This window comes from Neofelis nebulosa, chromosome 2 (assembly GCF_028018385.1).
Source record: "Neofelis nebulosa isolate mNeoNeb1 chromosome 2, mNeoNeb1.pri, whole genome shotgun sequence".
NCBI lineage: Eukaryota > Metazoa > Chordata > Mammalia > Carnivora > Felidae > Neofelis > Neofelis nebulosa.
In genome coordinates this window covers 58324985-58343154 of record NC_080783.1, presented here as the reverse complement: position 1 = coordinate 58343154, position 18170 = coordinate 58324985, and the positions used below count along the sequence as shown (strand labels likewise).

General features: G+C 42.7%; 1 non-coding gene across 1 annotated transcript; it reads left to right on the top strand.

Moving 5' to 3' along the window:
• Nucleotides 1-2189: 2189 nt before the first annotated feature.
• Nucleotides 2190-2351, top strand: LOC131505938 (U1 spliceosomal RNA). The gene has a single exon (XR_009258687.1). It is a non-coding gene; the product is annotated as a U1 spliceosomal RNA (small nuclear RNA).
• Nucleotides 2352-18170: the final 15819 nt, after the last annotated feature.

Sequence of the window (18170 nt, the reverse complement as noted above, 5' to 3'; positions counted from 1 at the left end):
GCTAAGACCTCAGGATAGAATCCTTAAAACTAGCATCTGCTGTACTCTCATTAATTAAATATGTTGACCTGAGTTTGGGATGGCCTGACCCTGAAATCCTGGAGGAGAGATCCCACTCTGCTGACACTGGCAGCTTGAGAAGAGCCACACTGATATAAGGCAGCAAGGGTCACCCATAAAACAGGCATAGTAACAGCACTATGTTTATCACGTTCGGTAAAATGTTGGGCAAAGGAATGTATCCAGGCTTGTGTGACAGCAGAGTCTACTTGTCCCCGTCACCACATCATCTGCTTTGCCAGCAATACATTTCCAATGACTGAGCACATTATGCACAGTAGGTGGGATTAGAATGTTTTCAGGAAGCTTTAACGCCTTCCTATCTCGTGAATGGTTTCCTTAGGCAAATACTGATTTCAAAACGTGCTTCCCTAAGAGTACACTTATCGTGATGAGCACTGAGCAACGCATAGAATGGTTGAATCGCTCTGTTGTACACCTGAAACTAATATAACCCTGTCTCTTAATTATACTGGAATTAAAATGTAAAAATGTTTGCGCCTACACAGTTAAGGGGCAATCGTGTTAAATGGGTACTGAAACTCGAGTTTCTGCCGTTTGTTCAACCACCGTCTCTTCCCCCGCTGCCCGCACCCCACCCATGCTCAAAAGAAGAGAGAAACAAGATCGCGTTGACGCACAAAGAAAACAAAAACCAAACTCCCCAGATGATTTGGGTCACCTACTCTTGCAAAGACTTGTGGGCGCCAGCTCTCAAATCTGGAACCACTACGAACTAAAGGGAAGTTTGGCACCCCTCTCCCTCTCCCATTGACTATTTGCATGGTTGGAAATAACTTCAAATCGGTTAGACACTTGCAGTAAAATTGCCCTTTACTTTTCAAAACCTACAAATCGTAGGGAGGGCTCTTTGCTGTTGTAATGATAACATGGCAAAATTTGAATGAAGAATGATAGCGACAACCGTAGCAATAATGATAGCTAATCTACAATGATCACATGCTGTGTGCTAGTTACTGTTCTGGGGGCTTTTGTGTTTTTACTCACAGAATGCAAGTAACTGTGAAGTAGGGAGTACAATTAGCCCCATTTTATGGAGGAGGACACTGACGTACGGGGTGGTTGGTAATTGTCTAGGATCACAGAGCTAGTAAGCGACAGAGCTGTGTTATGGACCCAGGCAGTCTGGCTCCAGACCTTGCATTCTTTTTTTTTTTTTTTTTTAATTTTTTTTTTTTTACTGTTTTATTTATTTTTGAGACAGGGAGAGACAGAGCATGAACAGGGGAGGGTCAGAGAGAGGGAGACACAGAATCTGAAACAGGCTCCAGGCTCTGAGCTGTCAGCACAGAGCTCGGCACGGGGCTCGAACTCATGGACCGCGAGATCATGACCTGAGCCGAAGTCGGCCGCTCAACCGACTGAGCCACCCAGGCGCCCCTCCAGACCTTGCATTCTTAAATACGCAACTATAGATACCCTTTTTGTGAAATGATTCAAGTACCTTGTTTTGCTTATGTTTTCCTAATCCGGTAGCTGACAACGCGAAACATCTACATGCATGCTTGTCTCTTTTGGGCTTCGTCTTTCTGGCTGAAAAATTTCCCTTTTGTATATGCGCACCCGGTAAGAAAGCAAAACCGTGCGAAGGATCCAGTGTGAAGGATGTCTCTCGCCCAGTTGCAATCCCTTCCCTCTCCCTGGCCAGAGGCAAACCTTGTCCCCAGTTGCTTGCGCCTCCTCCCGGGGATATGCTGTGCACATAGAAGCTTATATTTCAAATCCCTTTAAAAAAGGGGTTGAAGTTCCTGAACAGACAGTTTTAAACAACAGCCGGCTCACATCAGTGACACAAACGTGTCCTGGAAAACCAAGAGCCCCAGACACTTCAACAGTCATATTCAGTTGGGCATATTGGCCGGGACACTCAAGTTTATGCTGTCCCCCGCTCATGGGAAGCACGGCTAAGAAGGTTATACATGTGACATGTTTAGTCCACCGGGACCCAGGTAGACACCGTGCTCAGAACCCTTGGCCATTTGCTTCTTACAGCACCACCGACTAGTGCCAGCAGGACCCGCTTCAAAGACAGTCTGTCCCGGAAGAAACACGCACATTTTTTTTTTTCCAGTGGGGACACCAAATTCTAGCTGAGATGAGGACGTGGCATATTTCCCCGGCAGGGGAGATACCGTCATCACGAAGGTGGTGTTCCCAGGGCGAGGCTTACCCAAGGCACGACGGGTAAGCTGCTGACCTCTGCAGTTTACCCAGCGGTGGGAAACTCGACTGCATCGTTTGTGGTGGGGGACCGTGTTCACACTTCAAAAAGATGGTGTATCTATGTGTCCAAATCAAGGTAGAAATATGAGAGTTTGACAAACAATGCTTGCTGTTTTAAAAAAGTACATTTTCACAGATCTAGCCAGCCCACCTCTAGAAATGTATCCGAAGGCTTAGGCTACATAGTTGCTCCTGACAGCCAGCTGGGGACAAACCAAAATAACCAGCCGGCCACGACACTCGGTGAAATAAATTGCCTTAAAGAAAATGAAAAGAATATTAAGTGGCATAAAAAGTTGCTTCTAATACACAGCTAAGTATAAAGAGCAATATGTAGGGAGAGTGTATACCAAGCAATGTTATTTATTGGAAATGGGGAGTGTAATAAGACAGACCATGGGTGAGGGCTAGTGGAATGATTTACAAAAATATTAACCTTTTCTAGGCGGTAATAGGCAATTTAATGGAGGCTTTTCAGCGCTTATGTAAAATCTAAGAAACTTAACAGTGAATGCTTTTTAGCTGTATTGAAAATAAAACGAAAAGATTTTTTAAAAACTTAAGAATAATTAACTCTTGAAGAAACCGGTTATAGAGTACTTACCAACCAGTCATTGAAACAGTTTTTTCTTGGTTATAATCTAACATTTTTTCGAACATCTGCTAGCTTGTCTGTCTCCTACCTTTGAAATTGAACGCCTTCATGATCCACTGATTAAAATAACATGTGACCCCTTCACAATGTCTTCGGACTCTTATCTGGCAGGCAATTATTGTTTTTAATTTAGATGTGTTGCCTGAGCTATGTTGAACAGTCCCCAGATTCTTCCAGTTTAGATCTGATGATAATAGTCATAGCCAACATTCCCTGGACTTTCACCTGTATCCTGAACTGGGAGAAGTACTTTACAAGTGGGATCTCGCTGAATCTCTAAGGGGCATGGACTATGACTATCTCCTCTTTACAGATGTGGAAAGTGAGGCTCCAGGAGGTTAAGTAACATGCCCGAGGTTACAGAGTTGATAAAGTAGAAGAGCCATTATTCCAGAACTTGGGCTCTTAATCAGGATAAAAAACTATGCTGCCATCTATAAGACTGTCCCATCTCAGATTTGATGATCGGAGGTTTTTAAAGCATCTTATAAATCCCATTTTGTAGACAATGACATTGAGCCAGGAAATGGGTGATGTGCCCAGGCTCAGAAAGATAATCCATAGAGAGGGAGATACAATCCCACATCCCGTGGGTCTTGTCTCCGCATTCAGTGCTAACTCACTTTTCTGGAGAACATAAACCACCTCAGCGTCCTGCATGGCACTGTGATGAAATAACAAGAATGTGACTTTTGAACCACTCAATAATGGAGGAGATGGAAATCTTCCCACCTCGTCTTGCTCATTACCGATTGTGCACGCAACACTCGCCCATCAAGATCATTTTCAAAAGATGATTACTTCAGTGTGCCCAGGCCTGCAGGACATAAGTACATGGGCAGTGGTGGTAAGAGCTATAATTATTCTTAATGGGAAAATATGCAGGTAATGACTTGGATGATCATGTATCTGTAATGTATGAGTTCCAAAGCCCAATGAAGTAATTAAGCAATCTGCAAACATGCAGGGGTAAAAGGCTGAAATGAAAAACAACCCGGATAATGTTCCTTTTGAATAACTGGCAACTTTCTGCAACAGAAGTCATAAACAGAAGAGCTCTTTCTTTGTGTGTGTGTGTAATTTCTATTTATCTTTGAGAGAGAGAGAGAGAGAGAGAGAGCAAGTGGGGGAGGGGTGAAGAGAGAGGGAGACACAGAATCCAAAGCAGGCTCCAGGTTCTGAGCTGTCAGCACAGAACCTGATGCGGGGCTTGAACTCACAAACCATGAGATCATGACCTGAGCCAAAGTTGGATGCTTAACCGACTGGGCCACCCAGGCACCCCCAGAGGAGCTCTTTTTAATCAATCTGTCCATATATCTACCTGTCTGTCCGTCCATCCATCCATGCATCCATCCATCCTGTTTGCCTGGTCGCATAGGCAAATATTTCTACATCTTAGAGTACTAAGTATTTGTTTGGGGCCAGTTTTTCCAACTTCTCAGTTCAAAGGATAGCCTTTGTTCTTTCTGGAACGTGAATTTGCATACAGTTTTATCCTCATCGAGTGCATTCAGTTCTCTGAGTCCCTCTCTTGCTCAAGAGCAGTAGCAGGAGAGAGCAGGAATAGTCCCCACGGACTGGAAGTTCTGAGTGTGAATTCTGTCTCCTCCACTTACTACCTGGTTGGCCTTGGTAATGACTCTCTTCTTTAGGGTGATGATTCTTACCTCATGGGCGGGGTTCAAAGACTAGGAGAAAGTCTCCATCATGACAGAGCTGTGAGCTGTGCACCTATTAAATGTAACCATTATTATTATTAAAGCAGGTTTCTTTTTCCCACTTTGTGAATGGAGACTTTGAGGCACAGTGATTTGTCCTAAGGTCTAGAATGAATGGTTAGAGGCAGAAAACTCTTATTTTCTGCTTGTTTTGAGTACCAGGTGGTGTGTTCTTAAAATGACAACAAAAACAAAAAACAGAGAGAGAGAGAGAGAGAGAGAGAGAGAGAGAGAGAGAGAAAGAGGAAGAAAGAAAAAGAAGTGTTGGTAGTTGATCTTGGGGATACATGATAAGCCTGGAGTTGTTCAGAGCATCAATAATAAAAGATTTTCTAACAATGGGCTCTTTCAAATGGTGGGGGTAGAGAAACTATTTGTAAACATGTAAACCAATCCAATCAAAGGGGGTCCTTTTGAGGATACTGAACCAATATATTAGTCTTCTGAAGGATTTATGGAGTAAAAGGCAGGGAGGAAATGGCCAGATTAGGGCTGTCCAGGGAGCCATTAGCAGCACTTACCGACTATTAAAGCACTCTGTCCTTAGAAAACAACAACAGAAATTTAGAGAGAAAGAGTTTTTTTTTTCCCCTCCTCTTTGAAAACGCAAGCTCTCTGCTGCTTAAAGCAAAAATGTTGCTGTGAAGTTCGCAAGAGGTTGTCCCATGATTAATTCATGTTGTAGCTTTTAAGTTTCTGTGCAGTAGTGTCTTGGGTTATGATTTTGTCACTGTCACTAACTAAGCGGCTTCGGGCCAAATCAGGATTTTAAGCGGGGAGACCTTGAAAAGCCCACAGAAAATGTTGAGGGATGTTAGTGATGGCCCAGTAGGTGGCAGCCTTCCCTCTGAGTTAATGCCTTGCTGTTCCCTCGCTAGAGACTTGGGAGCAGAGGGAGTGGGGGAAGCTTCTGGCTTTATGTATTTAAACCAATTTCTTCCCTTTTTTTGAGGTGCCCTGGGGAAAATGGCAAGTCAGGAAGGTATGGCATTAAAATGTTTTTTCCCTGCTATTCATGTTGGATAATTGTATGCTGGCTTCTTAGATAAAGTGCCTCTTATTTAAGCTCGCATTGTTTTGTATAATGCCATGCTAAGATGCTGTATGTTCCTCCGTCTGTTGAATACTCTTACTATTTTGTTAACATTTTGTAAAAGACACTGGCTTTCTTTAGATAAAAAGGCAAGTGGGTGTACTACATGCGCAGATATAAACTGAATTTTGGGGGGGGGGAGTTTTGTTAATGTTTCTTTCCATCTGGGTAAAAAAACCCCACGAACTCCCCTCCCTACCAAGCACTTGTGATCACTGACCTATGGTTTGTGGTTGTAGTTCTCATGGAGACTGGTGTCCTTACATTTCATTCTGAAGCTCGTACTCTCCAGCAGCCTGCAGGAGAACCCTTGCTCCGTACCTTGTTGTCCCAGGGGAGGGTGGCTACTTTCTCTGCTGCATCTGAAGTTGTGGGTTCAGCCTCTCTGGCTAATCCACATGTCTTTATATTTCTTGGATAAGGACAAGGAGAGAAGCTGGGCAGGTGGGGGAAGGAGAAGAATGAACATTCATCGATTCCTTACTTTATATCAGGCACTGTACTAGTTATAAATATTATCTCAATTCTTTTTTAAATTTATTTTTTATTTACTTTTTAAAAATAATATTTTTTTAACGTTTTATTTTATGTTTGAGAGAGAGAGGGCGAGCACGTGTGTGAGCGGGGGCAGAGCAGAGGGGGGGGGGGGACAGAGGATCCAAAGAGGGCTCTGTGCTGACAGTAGACAGCCCCATCCGGGCCTCAACCAAACTCATGAACCGTGAGATCATGACCGGCACTGAAGTCAGATACTTAACCTACTGAGCCACCCAGGTGCCCCTGTAATTCTTTTTTTAAAAAGTTCATTCATTTGCTTGAGAGACAGTGGGGAAAGGGCAGAGAGAGAGGAAGAGAAAGAATCCCAAGCAAGCTTCCCACCGTTAGTGCAGAGCCCGACATGGAGCTCAATCCCACGAACCGCCAGATCATGATCTGAGCTGAAATCAAGGCCACCCAGGTGCCCCTCATGTAATTCTTTTTTTTTTTTTTAATTTTTTTTTTAACATTTATTTATTTTTGAGACAGAAAGAGACAGAGCATGAACGGGGGAGGGGCAGAGAGAGAGGGAGACACAGAATCGGAAGCAGGCTCCAGGCCCTGAGCCATCAGCCCAGAGCCTGATGCGGGGCTCGAACTCACGGACCGCGAGATCGTGACCTGAGCTGAAGTCGGACGCTCAACCGACTGAGCCACCCAGGTGCCCCATCCCCTCATGTAATTCTTAAAGGGGTTGGAGGTGATGAGAATGGGATTTATACTATATGTATTTTAGGATGAGAAAACTGAGATGTCAAAGAAATTAAATAACCTGCGGAAGGTTACTCAGCTGGTAAGAGCTAGGACATGAAACCAAAGGTTGACATTGGGGATGTTCCAGTTTATTTCTACTCCCCCCACTCCATTTTAAATATGCATTGGCATTTACCCTTAGGCTATGTAGAACAAGTGCTTCGTCACCCCGCCTATTTTGTGAATCTTCTTGCCGTAGTATGCTAAATGCATTTCATCTTCTTTAAAACCTTTAAGAACCAGAAATATGCAGTCCTGGCTCTCAACTTGAACCTAAGCTATATTTACTCCAGAATTCAGACTTGTGTGGGCATCTTTAGAGGATCTGGTGGGTTAATCTTTAAGGGCTGCTTTGCATGAGAAGGAGGAGGAGCCCAAAGGTGGACAAAGACATGCCTACAGACTGGAGGGGAAGGGTTAGCAAGTAGTCTGTCTCTTAGGATCATTGAGCTCTGTCTGAGTGATAGAAATTATGGGGTAAAAATAAAATATGAAAGAGTCATTTGAAAACTCAGTAAGACATATGGAGCATTCTGTATTGGGGACTCATGTTATAAGCGAGGTCAGAAAGGTATAAAGCAGAAATGTTTCTTCATTTCCGGGCCATCCGGATGTACCGTGTCAGCCATATCAACTTTGACTTTGAATCTTTGGAGTGTCATTAGCAAATGAGAACGGGCAGTCTTATCTTGGTGAGTGGGCTGCAGCCAGAGAAATGTTTCATAATTGTTGTTATGGTGGTGAATCAGGGAAACCCCAGTTATCCACAGAAGAAGTAATGGCCAAAAGCTTTGTGTTGAGTTTAGGATTTTGAGGCAGAAGGCTCTGGCGTAGCCTCAAATGATACCAGGAGGGGCAGTTCTTACTTGATTTACTCAAAAGGCAACTCTAGTTCTCACCCATTTAATGGGTCTCTTGAGCTGAGATTCATGAGGAGGTAATGAGCAGACAAGAAATCTTGCTTAATTAGGTCTTCAGTTGATATTAACATGATATCAACATGATCTGTATTTCCTTTTATTCCCCCTTCCTGCCATCTAACCCACTTCTGAAGGGCAGAGTAATTAGTAGAAGAAAAGGGACAGACCTCATCCAGGCTTGGTGAAGGGAATATGGGTAATGCTTTTCCAAAAATAACTTTCGGAGGAGGAGGACATGATTGTTGTTGCCTTTAAGCCTTTGAAGACCTGTTTTATGAAAGAGGCATCGTACTTGTTTTGTATACCTCAAGAGGTAGAACTTGGGCCACTGAGTAAAAGGTACAGGGAGAGAGACTTTAGCTCAGTGTAAGGGAGAACTTAGACACTGTCAAAGCAATGCAGAGGTGGAGTGGGTTGCTTTAGAAGAGACTGAATTCTCTGCCGTTGGAGATGTCCGAGCAGATATCAGAAGCCACCTGGTGGGATTACCCGAGAAAGAGAGACTAGGAATGGTCAAAGTAGCTGACCTTTAATATTCTTTCCGAATTTGAGGTTCTGAGATTCTATGATCATCTAACTAGACTGCCTGGATTTTATTAATCTAGAGAAAGTAAGGTTTTTTTTAAAGAGTAAAAAACCTTTTCCTATGACTGTAGTAAGTAGTCCAATAGTCTGAACAAAAAAGAGAGCTTAAGCTTCCTTGACCCTTCAGTTTGGCACAGGAGGGCCTCAATCCCCCTATTCATGAGATGAAAATTTCATAAGACTGTCTAGTGATGTTGTCTTCCTGCTTCTGAGAGTAAGTACATTGCTTCTATTCCATTGCTGCCCCATTCTTGTGCAAAGATGAGTTGCCTTACTGATCATCCATCCATAACAAGTATTTTGTGAGTTTTTTGTAGCATTTACTTAAGATTTGGCAGTTACGGGTGGAGATTTCATTGTATAACTCACAGCCTTACTTCATTTCCTGCCTATATTACTCTCTATCTTTTTCTTTCTTAGAACAAGGACAAAATTCTTCATGCCGATCAGTTTCGCGAACACCTAGGTTTTTCAAGATCTGATCTTCTGATCTGTATTAGTCAGGGTAGGTGACATAACATATTAACTCTAAAAGCTTACAGGCTTCCACCACAACTTTTTTCCCCTCATTCTTGGTAGATGTCCAACACGGGTCATCGAGGAGCTCTATTCCATAGAGCCACTCAGGGACTCAGGCTGACAGAGCCTCTGCCATTTCAACGCATTCAAGTCCTCCTGTATGCTTCTACTTCAAAGCAACACGTGATGTCCTTTTCAAAATCCACTGGCCAGAAGATGCCCCACGTGGTTCTACCCACTTTAAGGGGCTAGGAAATATAAAGAAACCATGGCAGAGTTGGTAAGCGTTACTGTTTCCACCTCTTACCCAAAGTAGAAACTTTCTCAACAAAGATGGCGCCCTCCTCAAAAGGAATTCTCATACCACTTAAGTTCCTATTGTCAAGTTAATTTTGCCCACAATTCAGCAATAACTTCTGAGGTAAATCTCTAAATTAGGAAGGTAAGAACTCTGCTTGGCTGAGGTTAGTGTCTGTTGCCCAAAATAATGGGCACTATTTGAAAAGTTCAGATGAAGCCGTAATTATTCACATGCAATACATTAGACTAGCTTGGAGTCACAAATTATTTCTGGTTTAGATAGAGAGTAATTATGGGATATGGCCTTTATTCTTTTAGTTTTACTATGTCGATAGTTTTGAGCTAGGACTTTCTTAATCCAGTCTTTAATAGCATTGGTTTGCATGTCATTATTTCTTCTGTTTGAGAACGGATTGTTTACCTCTAGTTACAGATGCTTAAGGATTTGTGTTATTTCTGACAAAGTTGATGGTAGAAGAGAAATACTCTAATCTAGGTTTTAATAGTTTCCCCAGTTTGGTTTATTTTTTCAGAAACTGCAATGTATTTGAAAAGCTTAGGCTTTCGATTTTCGCTCTGTATTGGCAGTTGTTTATGGCTATGGAATGTTCTTTGCCTCTCAGTTTTGGATAATTGCTATTCTGGACCATGATGTTGGTTAGCATATTTCTGTCAGTGAGGCATTTTGTCCCCCACTTAAAAAAATGGCTTCTAATTTAGGCTGGCCTTCCCTCTCGAGCTCTTACACAAAGGTAAACTTTTCTGAAAGATAAACTTGTGCATGGTCAGGGTGCCTCAGGCAATTCCTATAAAGTGGTTAATGTCAACACAAGTGGGACATTATCTTAGGAACATATGCTATCTCAAAATGCCATATTCATGCCAAAAAACAAACCCGTAGTTTACCGAAGCAATCAACCAGATAAAATCAAACAAAGCAAGAGCACCCACCAAATAAAAAATGTGGTAAAAGCATTTTTAATTTTGTTTTAGTCGTAAATGTTGACAGTCTCTGACTCTGGCCTTCCTGCCAATGAGGGCACTAAGACCCAGTGAGGGCGCTAAGACTCATCCAAGAGTACAGTGAGAATTCTAAGGGCCAAATGTGGGTTTTGTGTTGATGGATAATGAATACATGGTGCCCCAGAAAATCACAGGTGTGGAGGTGTTGGGATGGCTGAGACACAAAGGATCAACTAGCTTCCTGCCATGTTTACTCTTTGATTCCTTTACCTACACATGTATGCAATTTTTACCATGTGTCATAAGCTATGGCAGATGCTGGAGAAAGAACTGAGAATAAGACAATCTCTGTCCTTAAGGGGTGTGCTCTCTGTTTTCCGAATATCAAATCAAATTTTATCATTTACTTAGGAACGGGCTTCTGAACATACAGGCATTCCTCTTTATAGGTTCTGGGCTCTATAGACCAATCTCCTCCAAGCGTGTTCCCAACTTTTGCCTAAAGTGTTTACCATAATATTGATATTTCTGTAGTATAGCATATGCCTCCTCTTAAAATTGAGAAAGCTTATCTTGGAAAAACTTTCACGCTACCAATTAATTCATAAATTATGTTACATAATGCAAGATCCTGGGCAGGAGGCACAAAGGCTCGGTAGTGTGGGTGTAGGCAGGGGAGGGAAAAGTGAAGAGTGGGAGGATGCGTGGGCCCTGTTGGAGGGGGTGGCGAGCTGCCTCTGAGGTGAGAGGACGGTCTTGAGGGAAGCAGAGCTCCAGTTAGATGGGTTCAAGTGGTTTTTAATGAAAGGGAGAATTGCAGATATGGGAATAGGGATAAGGGAAGCAACAGAGGATGTTGAGGCACCAGACACTAGCGACAGCAGGAAGCCATTGTCCCCCATTATTACAGGGAGGGCACAGGGTTCCAAGAGCTCATGAAAAGTCAGAGCCTCAATAGAGGGACCACTGGGCAGCAGCTGTAATAGTAGAGGGCACGGCCACTGTCAAATAAGTGATCCACTCAGATGAGGGAGGGAGAGAAAGAAGAAACACTTGGGCTCCCTCTTCTTATACCCTCTGGCCTCTTGCAGGAGACGCCAGTCGGTCAAGTTCGACTAGAAGACGACCAGAAAGGGAGGCCAAGTGATCTCATCTAGAGAAGCCAGCTCCCTGAAGCAGAGTCACTGAGAGAAGAGGAGAAAGTGGATCTGAATGGATGGCAAATGGGTACTCACAAGTACACACGGGCAAAGAAGAAAAACAACCTGCAAACACGTGTGGAAGTACAGAATAGAATGGCTCCCCCTCTATCCATAACTTAGCTCTAGGAATCATTACTATGTTATATTGGTGGAATGAAATATACTTTATATTTCACTGTTTGAAAGAATCTAGGGGCACCTGGGTGGCTCAGTCGGTTGAGTGTCTGACTCTTGGTTTCGGCTCTGGTCATGATCTCGCAGTTTGTGGGTTTGAGCCCCGCGTTGGGTTCTGTGCTGACAGTGCAGAGTCTACTTGGGATTCTCTCCCCTTCCCTCCTGCTCTCTCTCAAAAATAAATAAACATAAAAAAAAAAAAAAGAAGAAAGAATCTAATTCCCTATATCAAATCTCTTACTGAGTGACAGTGCAGTTTGTTGCATTGTATCTTATTGAAAGCCATGGTCTCCACTAGCTATCCTCCTTCTACTTGAAGAAGCTGGAGCTAAAAGCTATATTTCTTCGGTTGCATTGCAGCTGGGAATCTGTGTGTGAATTATGTCCAGCCTTCCAAGGGGACTTAGATGCAATTCGGAAGGCAGACGTTAGGTGGCAGCTATCTCCCTGCAGTGGAAGACGCGAGCTCTGCGAGTGCCAAGTGTAGGCAGTTATTAGACTCCATGTTCTGCTGTGGGGATGTTAGCTTCCTGGGAGGAGGACTTGGGACCATGGCAGCCCCAGTAGCCAAAACACCATTGTGTCGTGTTGATGGTCTCGGGAGCTTGTGACCCAGCCTAGCGGAGGCCTCCTGACTTTTCCCTCTTGAACCTTTCCAGTGTTTGAAACAACCCAGTTCCCTTTATTCAATCTCCTTGAGAAACTTAGGACAGTCTCTGTTTGTTGCACCAAATCCTGACCCTCATACGAGCTCAGTCCATTTGCGGAACTTAATTCGGTTCTGAAGAATGATGTGAACTCTTAGCATTTATGTGAAAAGAGATGGAGGTCTGTTGAAACCCAAGAAGCATCGTTTGGAGCAGTAAGTGATATTTAGTCTTGAAATTAAAAAAAAAAAAGGTGTGGGGGGGGAATTAATTTCCAAATGATTAGGCAGTATTATTTAATAATAGGCTCACAGGGCCCCTCAGGATTGGTATGTTCTGGAGGTAATGAGGGATCAGCTGCAGAAGGACAAGAATGGAACCAGGAGGTCTTAGGCTCGAGGAGTGTGGTCTGGGGGCACATTGGACTAGATGAGTGGTGGAGTTAGACAGTTTCTATGTAGTGTCACTGAACATGTTACCTTGCTGGCTTAAATCAATGATGAAAGTCATGTGATGAAAGCCTTCACGTGGCATTGCTACCAGTGTGGATTTGCCAAGGTGGGTTTGACTGAGGCACTAAACAGGATCTCAGACTTACCCAGAGCACAATGAGCTCTATGCTGGCTGGCCCCGAGGGCAGTCTCCATAATGGCTCCATGACAACTTGAGGCAGGAATCAGCATTTCCTTAAATTGATCATAAAGGATCCATGTTCTCCAAAGCATTTGTGAACAATGAAAATTTTACTGGTTTCATAGAAGAGACTAAAGATGTGATTTACATTGCATATGCTAGAGTCTTCCACTAAAAAAATCCATTTAGACTTAACTCTGTTCTCAAGTCTTTCATTTGGCCAGTAGCCAGAAAATTGGCTGCTTATTTTCCTACGCAAGCCATATTCTTGGCTAGTCTATCAGAGATATTGGTGGACACTTTTGGAGGTGGACAGAAAAGGCTTGGGACAGCTGATTACAGCAATAGATTCTTGACATCAGATTAGGATGAGCTCTCCAATCAACCCTTCTAATATCTCTAATAGGTGAAGGTAATGCTGGGACCTTTCTGCATTTCTCTCTCCAGTTGTGAACTGAGATAATAGCATTTTATTCTCATCTCCTTTGCTATCTCCATTCTTGTCAGATTATCAGGCAACAATTTTCTGTTTCCTGACAATAAGAAAGTGGATAACTGCAGTTTCCTTTTCTCTAACTGCTTCAGTGGTTTTTGTAGGTGAGAAATCATATTTAGGCTTCAGCTCCTATAGTCCTAGAGATTCACGGTTCAATCTGTCAGCAGCCCCAGGCAATAATTTCTTCACATAACTGCCACAGTAAAGTGCCCAAATAATATAGCAGAAAAGTGTCTGCTAAAAATGAAATTATATAAACAATATAGTATTGGGGGCTCAACCATTTACAAGTGTCGGCCATGTTTTTACATGTACTTCCTCACTTAATTCATACAACACACCTTAAGGTAAGTGTCATCAGCTATGTTTCAGAGTTGAAGAATTTGATGCTGAGAGAAGTTCATTCCCTTGTCTGGGCTGTAGAGCTAATAACTAGTGAAACTTAACATCAGTCTCAGGTATGAGTTAGAAGCATGTGCGTGTGTGCGTGTGTGTGTGTGTGTGTGCGTGTGTTGGGGGGGCAGGAAAGACACAATCACAGGAACAATCACAGCCCCCCAGCACAGTCTTCAGGAATGATCCCTTTCAACAGCCAAACTGAAGGGAAAATGCTAGCCTTACCCTGTGGCTGAGGCCGTGGTGAAAAGACAAAGGGGGGAAGCTGGGAACTAAGACTACAAAACGTGTGGAGAAGGTAATCCATTTCAAGGAAATAATTGCCTTAGCATAATATTTAATTGCAATAAAATCGGTGCTTGAACATTGAAGAAAATTAGAAAATATAGATCAAAATAAGAAAATGGAAGCATGTTCTTACTACCCAGGGGTTACCCCTGTTTCCACCTTGATCAAATGTACTTCCAGGTGGATGTGTGTATAAGCACGTGTTTTTTAAATTTAATGTATTTTTCGGGCGCCTGGGTGGCTCAGTCGGTTGGGCGTCCGACTTCGGCTCAGGTCATGATCTTGTGGTCCATGAGTTCGAGCCCCGCGTCGGGCTCTGGGCTGATGGCTCAGAGCCTGGAGCCTGCTTCCGATTCTGTGTCTCCCTCTCTCTGTGCCCCTCCCCCATTCATGCTCTGTCTCTCTCTGTCTCAAAAATAAATAAAACGTCAAAAAAATTTAAATTTAATGTATTTTTTAAATTTTATTTATTTTGAGAGAGAGAGAGAGAGCGCACACGCGTGAGAGTTGGCGAGGGGCAGAGAGAGAGAGAGAGGAGTGAGAGAATCCCAATCAGGTTCCATGCTCAGTGTGGAGCCTGATGCAGGGCTCAAACCCCACAAACAGAGAGATTATGACCTGAGCTGAGATCAAGAGTCAGGTGATTAACCGAAGGAGCCACTCAGGTGCCCCTATCTGCATGTGTTTTTAACAGAAGAAGATCACATTAGACATACCGTTTTGTGACCAGATTCATTCAGTTAACACCTTCTATCCTTTGACAACAACAAATCTGCTCTCTGGCTTCCGCACTAAACTATGTGTTGTATGCGATAACCCCCACGTCTGCCAGGGCTTGCTTCCATTCCTGCTTTTTTCCAGAACCTGGCTATGTTATTTTCACAGTAGCATCTTACCTATGCCCCCAAATTTTCATCTCTTCTTTCAAGTATAAAGGTAGAAGGCAATGGGATTTAAATAAGGATTTAGATGTATTTTTTTTTTAAGTTTATTAGAGAGAGAAGGAGAGAGAGGGAGTACACGTGAGTAGGGGAGGGGCAGAGAGAGAGGCGGGGAGAGAGAGAATCCCAAGCAAGCTCTGCACTGTCAGTGCAGAGCCTGATGTGGGGCTCAATCCTGTGCCTATAAGATCATAACCTGAGCCGAAACCAAGAGTCAGCCGCTTAACCAACTGAGCCACCCAGGCGCCCCTAAATAAAGATTTAGAATCAGATTAGATATTGTAAGTCCTTTATCTGGAATCCAAACTGTGTGTTTGTGTACGCATGCCCATGAATGTATTGTATATATTAACGAGATAGAGATAAATGACAAACACTTGGTCTGGTACCAGCCTCCTGCCTCTCTTTGCATAGTTTCTGAAGTTACAGTTCTGTTCAGTGATAACTAATGTGGGAAATGATGATTCAGGGTGCCCCAAGCTCTGACATGGCTTCTGGATCATTACCAAAAGAAGCTTCATGTATATGAGGGTTACTTGGGTGTCAGAGGTTGGAGCAATTATTCCCGTGTTGCAAGCATCGAAACAAAAACATCCCGCTAACTTTCTTACATCCGTTCTTGAAAGGCTGGGATAGGTCTTGTTGTGCGGGACAAGGTTCTCTCCAGAAGGTGAAATAAACATAGGGTCATTACTTGGTCTTGCTGCTTTTCTACTTTATACAGCCTCTTTGGAGCATTGTTTTTCTCCCTCAAACTTAGCGCCCTGCTTTGTTATGCTATAGTGATCGAAAAAACTACCTCCAAAATTGTGTTGGGTTGATGGGACACTTTGCTATGGAAATTTATTTTCATCTTAAAAATTATAGCGCATATCCCAACTGGGGATCACCATGCTTAGTAAGTAGCATGCTGATATATGCCAATTGATAGTTGATGCTGTTTATTGTGTTATCAAATATTTAATTATTGATATTTTATTGAACTATCATGAAGCTGGCTAACTAGTCTTGCAATTTTTTCTTGGAGTCTTCCCATTTTATTGCATTCCGATTCTTTATAAATTAACAAGGGTAACAACACTCGGTATAAAAGGGGATAATAAGACCTACATAATGAGAAGTTTCCTAATGCATAAACTGAGGTGTTACATGCAAGATGTTTAATGTGCATTTGGTCAGAGAAGGCGACAGATGTTACCAGTAACGGGAGAAAAAAAAGACTAAAGAGCACGTGGGAGGTCCTCCTGTCCGTAATGTGGAAGATCAGGGCTTTGACTTTGGGTCCTGTGACTCCACGTTCAGTGCTCTTTGCCTCACTATGTAGTGTTCTGCTGCTGTCAGTTCTTTAAGTGTATCTCTACAAACGAGTGCTTGATACAATGGAAAGTGCTGAAATACATTCTTGTGGGAGATTGTGAAACTGTCTTCTACAATGTTGTAAAGACGAGGTACGTTTTTGGATCTGGAGTAGTTTGGGCAGTCCTGCATGTTGGGGTGTGGTAGACCAGAGGGACTATCGGTCCTGAGATTTCTCTCTATCCCTCTCAGACCTTCCAGTCTGTTAAGTGTGACACAGAACTCAGCCAGATGAGAAACCTGTCTCATTGGGGGCTGAACAGAGACTGCCTCCCTTTCCCTCTCCAGACCCCACTCCCACCCCCCAGCTTTAGGGAGTAGGTAACATTTCACAAGCAAAGATGTGGCTGAAAAGGAACACCTAGGAAAAAGGATCAAATGATTCTGATGGTTGTTTCTCTTTGACCAAATTCACAGAGGACTGAGAAGCCACAAAACAAGAGAACTAAAATAGCGATTCTAATCTAGACTAATGTGTGTTGTTTAGTATTTACTTCTGTCAGTACATTAATCATGTCTTATTATGCTTCACGCTAAAGTTATATTAAAAAAGCCCTAATGATAACATTGATGCATTGTCCTTTGTTGTGAGTATAAAGACTTAATTTGATGAATAGAAGTTAAGAAAATGTTTAATCTTCCATTATAGTATAATGATTGAGATTCATCCATCTGTTCCACAATAATAATAATTTATCATGAATGAGAGCATGCTTATAAAAGTATGGAGGCACATAACAGAAATAGGTTTCTTTTTCCTACTTCCATAATTTTGACCTTACCCCCTTTTAAGTGACCTATGTTTTTATCTTTAAGATTATTCAGTATAGTCCAGATTTCCCCCACATAGGTCATTATTCATTCAACATTGTCATTATTTCTTCTTGGAGAGAGTAGAGGATAGACGATGATGGGGGCTTGTAAACATCCCAAGCACTAAATTTCCTCATTTCTATCTATTTAGAAGACTTGTACCAATGTATCTATTTCCTTCCTCTCTCATTTAGTCTGTTTGAAGGTTTTATACAGAAGATTTGAATGTTGGTGTTTCTATCCAGCTAACCTTGACCTGATGCTCTGAATTAAAGGTAAGTTTCTCGAAGTTGGGGTTGACTGCAGAGAAGATGTGAAGGCATGGTTGGGGTAAGCCAGGATAACAAGTTGCCTTTCATCATGCAATATATTCTTTACATTTTCATTTTTACCTTGAGAAAACACACAGGAGGGTGAACGAGGGGACAGTCCTCCACGACTATTTTGGCAACTTTAATGTCTGTAATGACGGGGAGTTCTCTCCTCAAGCTTAGATGGAACCAGGAGATGGAAATGCTTGACAGAGTTATTAATGATCTAGAGGGAGGAACCAACAGTCCCTTTGTAAATTCACTAGTGAAATTAGATGGAAAGGTGTCAGGGCATCCATGTGGAGAGTGGAAATGCCCGAAAAGGACGAGATCTTTTGGCAGAGGAGTGATTCTGTCTGGACGTTGATGATTTAATTTATCTTGGAAATAACTTCCAGTTCTCCAAACGAGTGGACTTGAGGGTAGAAAAAGTTACTAGGAAAAAAAAAAAGTATTTCTTCTGAAATCCAAGCCACGCCAGGATAGGAGGATGAAAGACGTTAGTATCATAAAGGAGTCTATGTGGCAATGGAACGAAAGAAAAAGGCCAGCTGACATGCTGA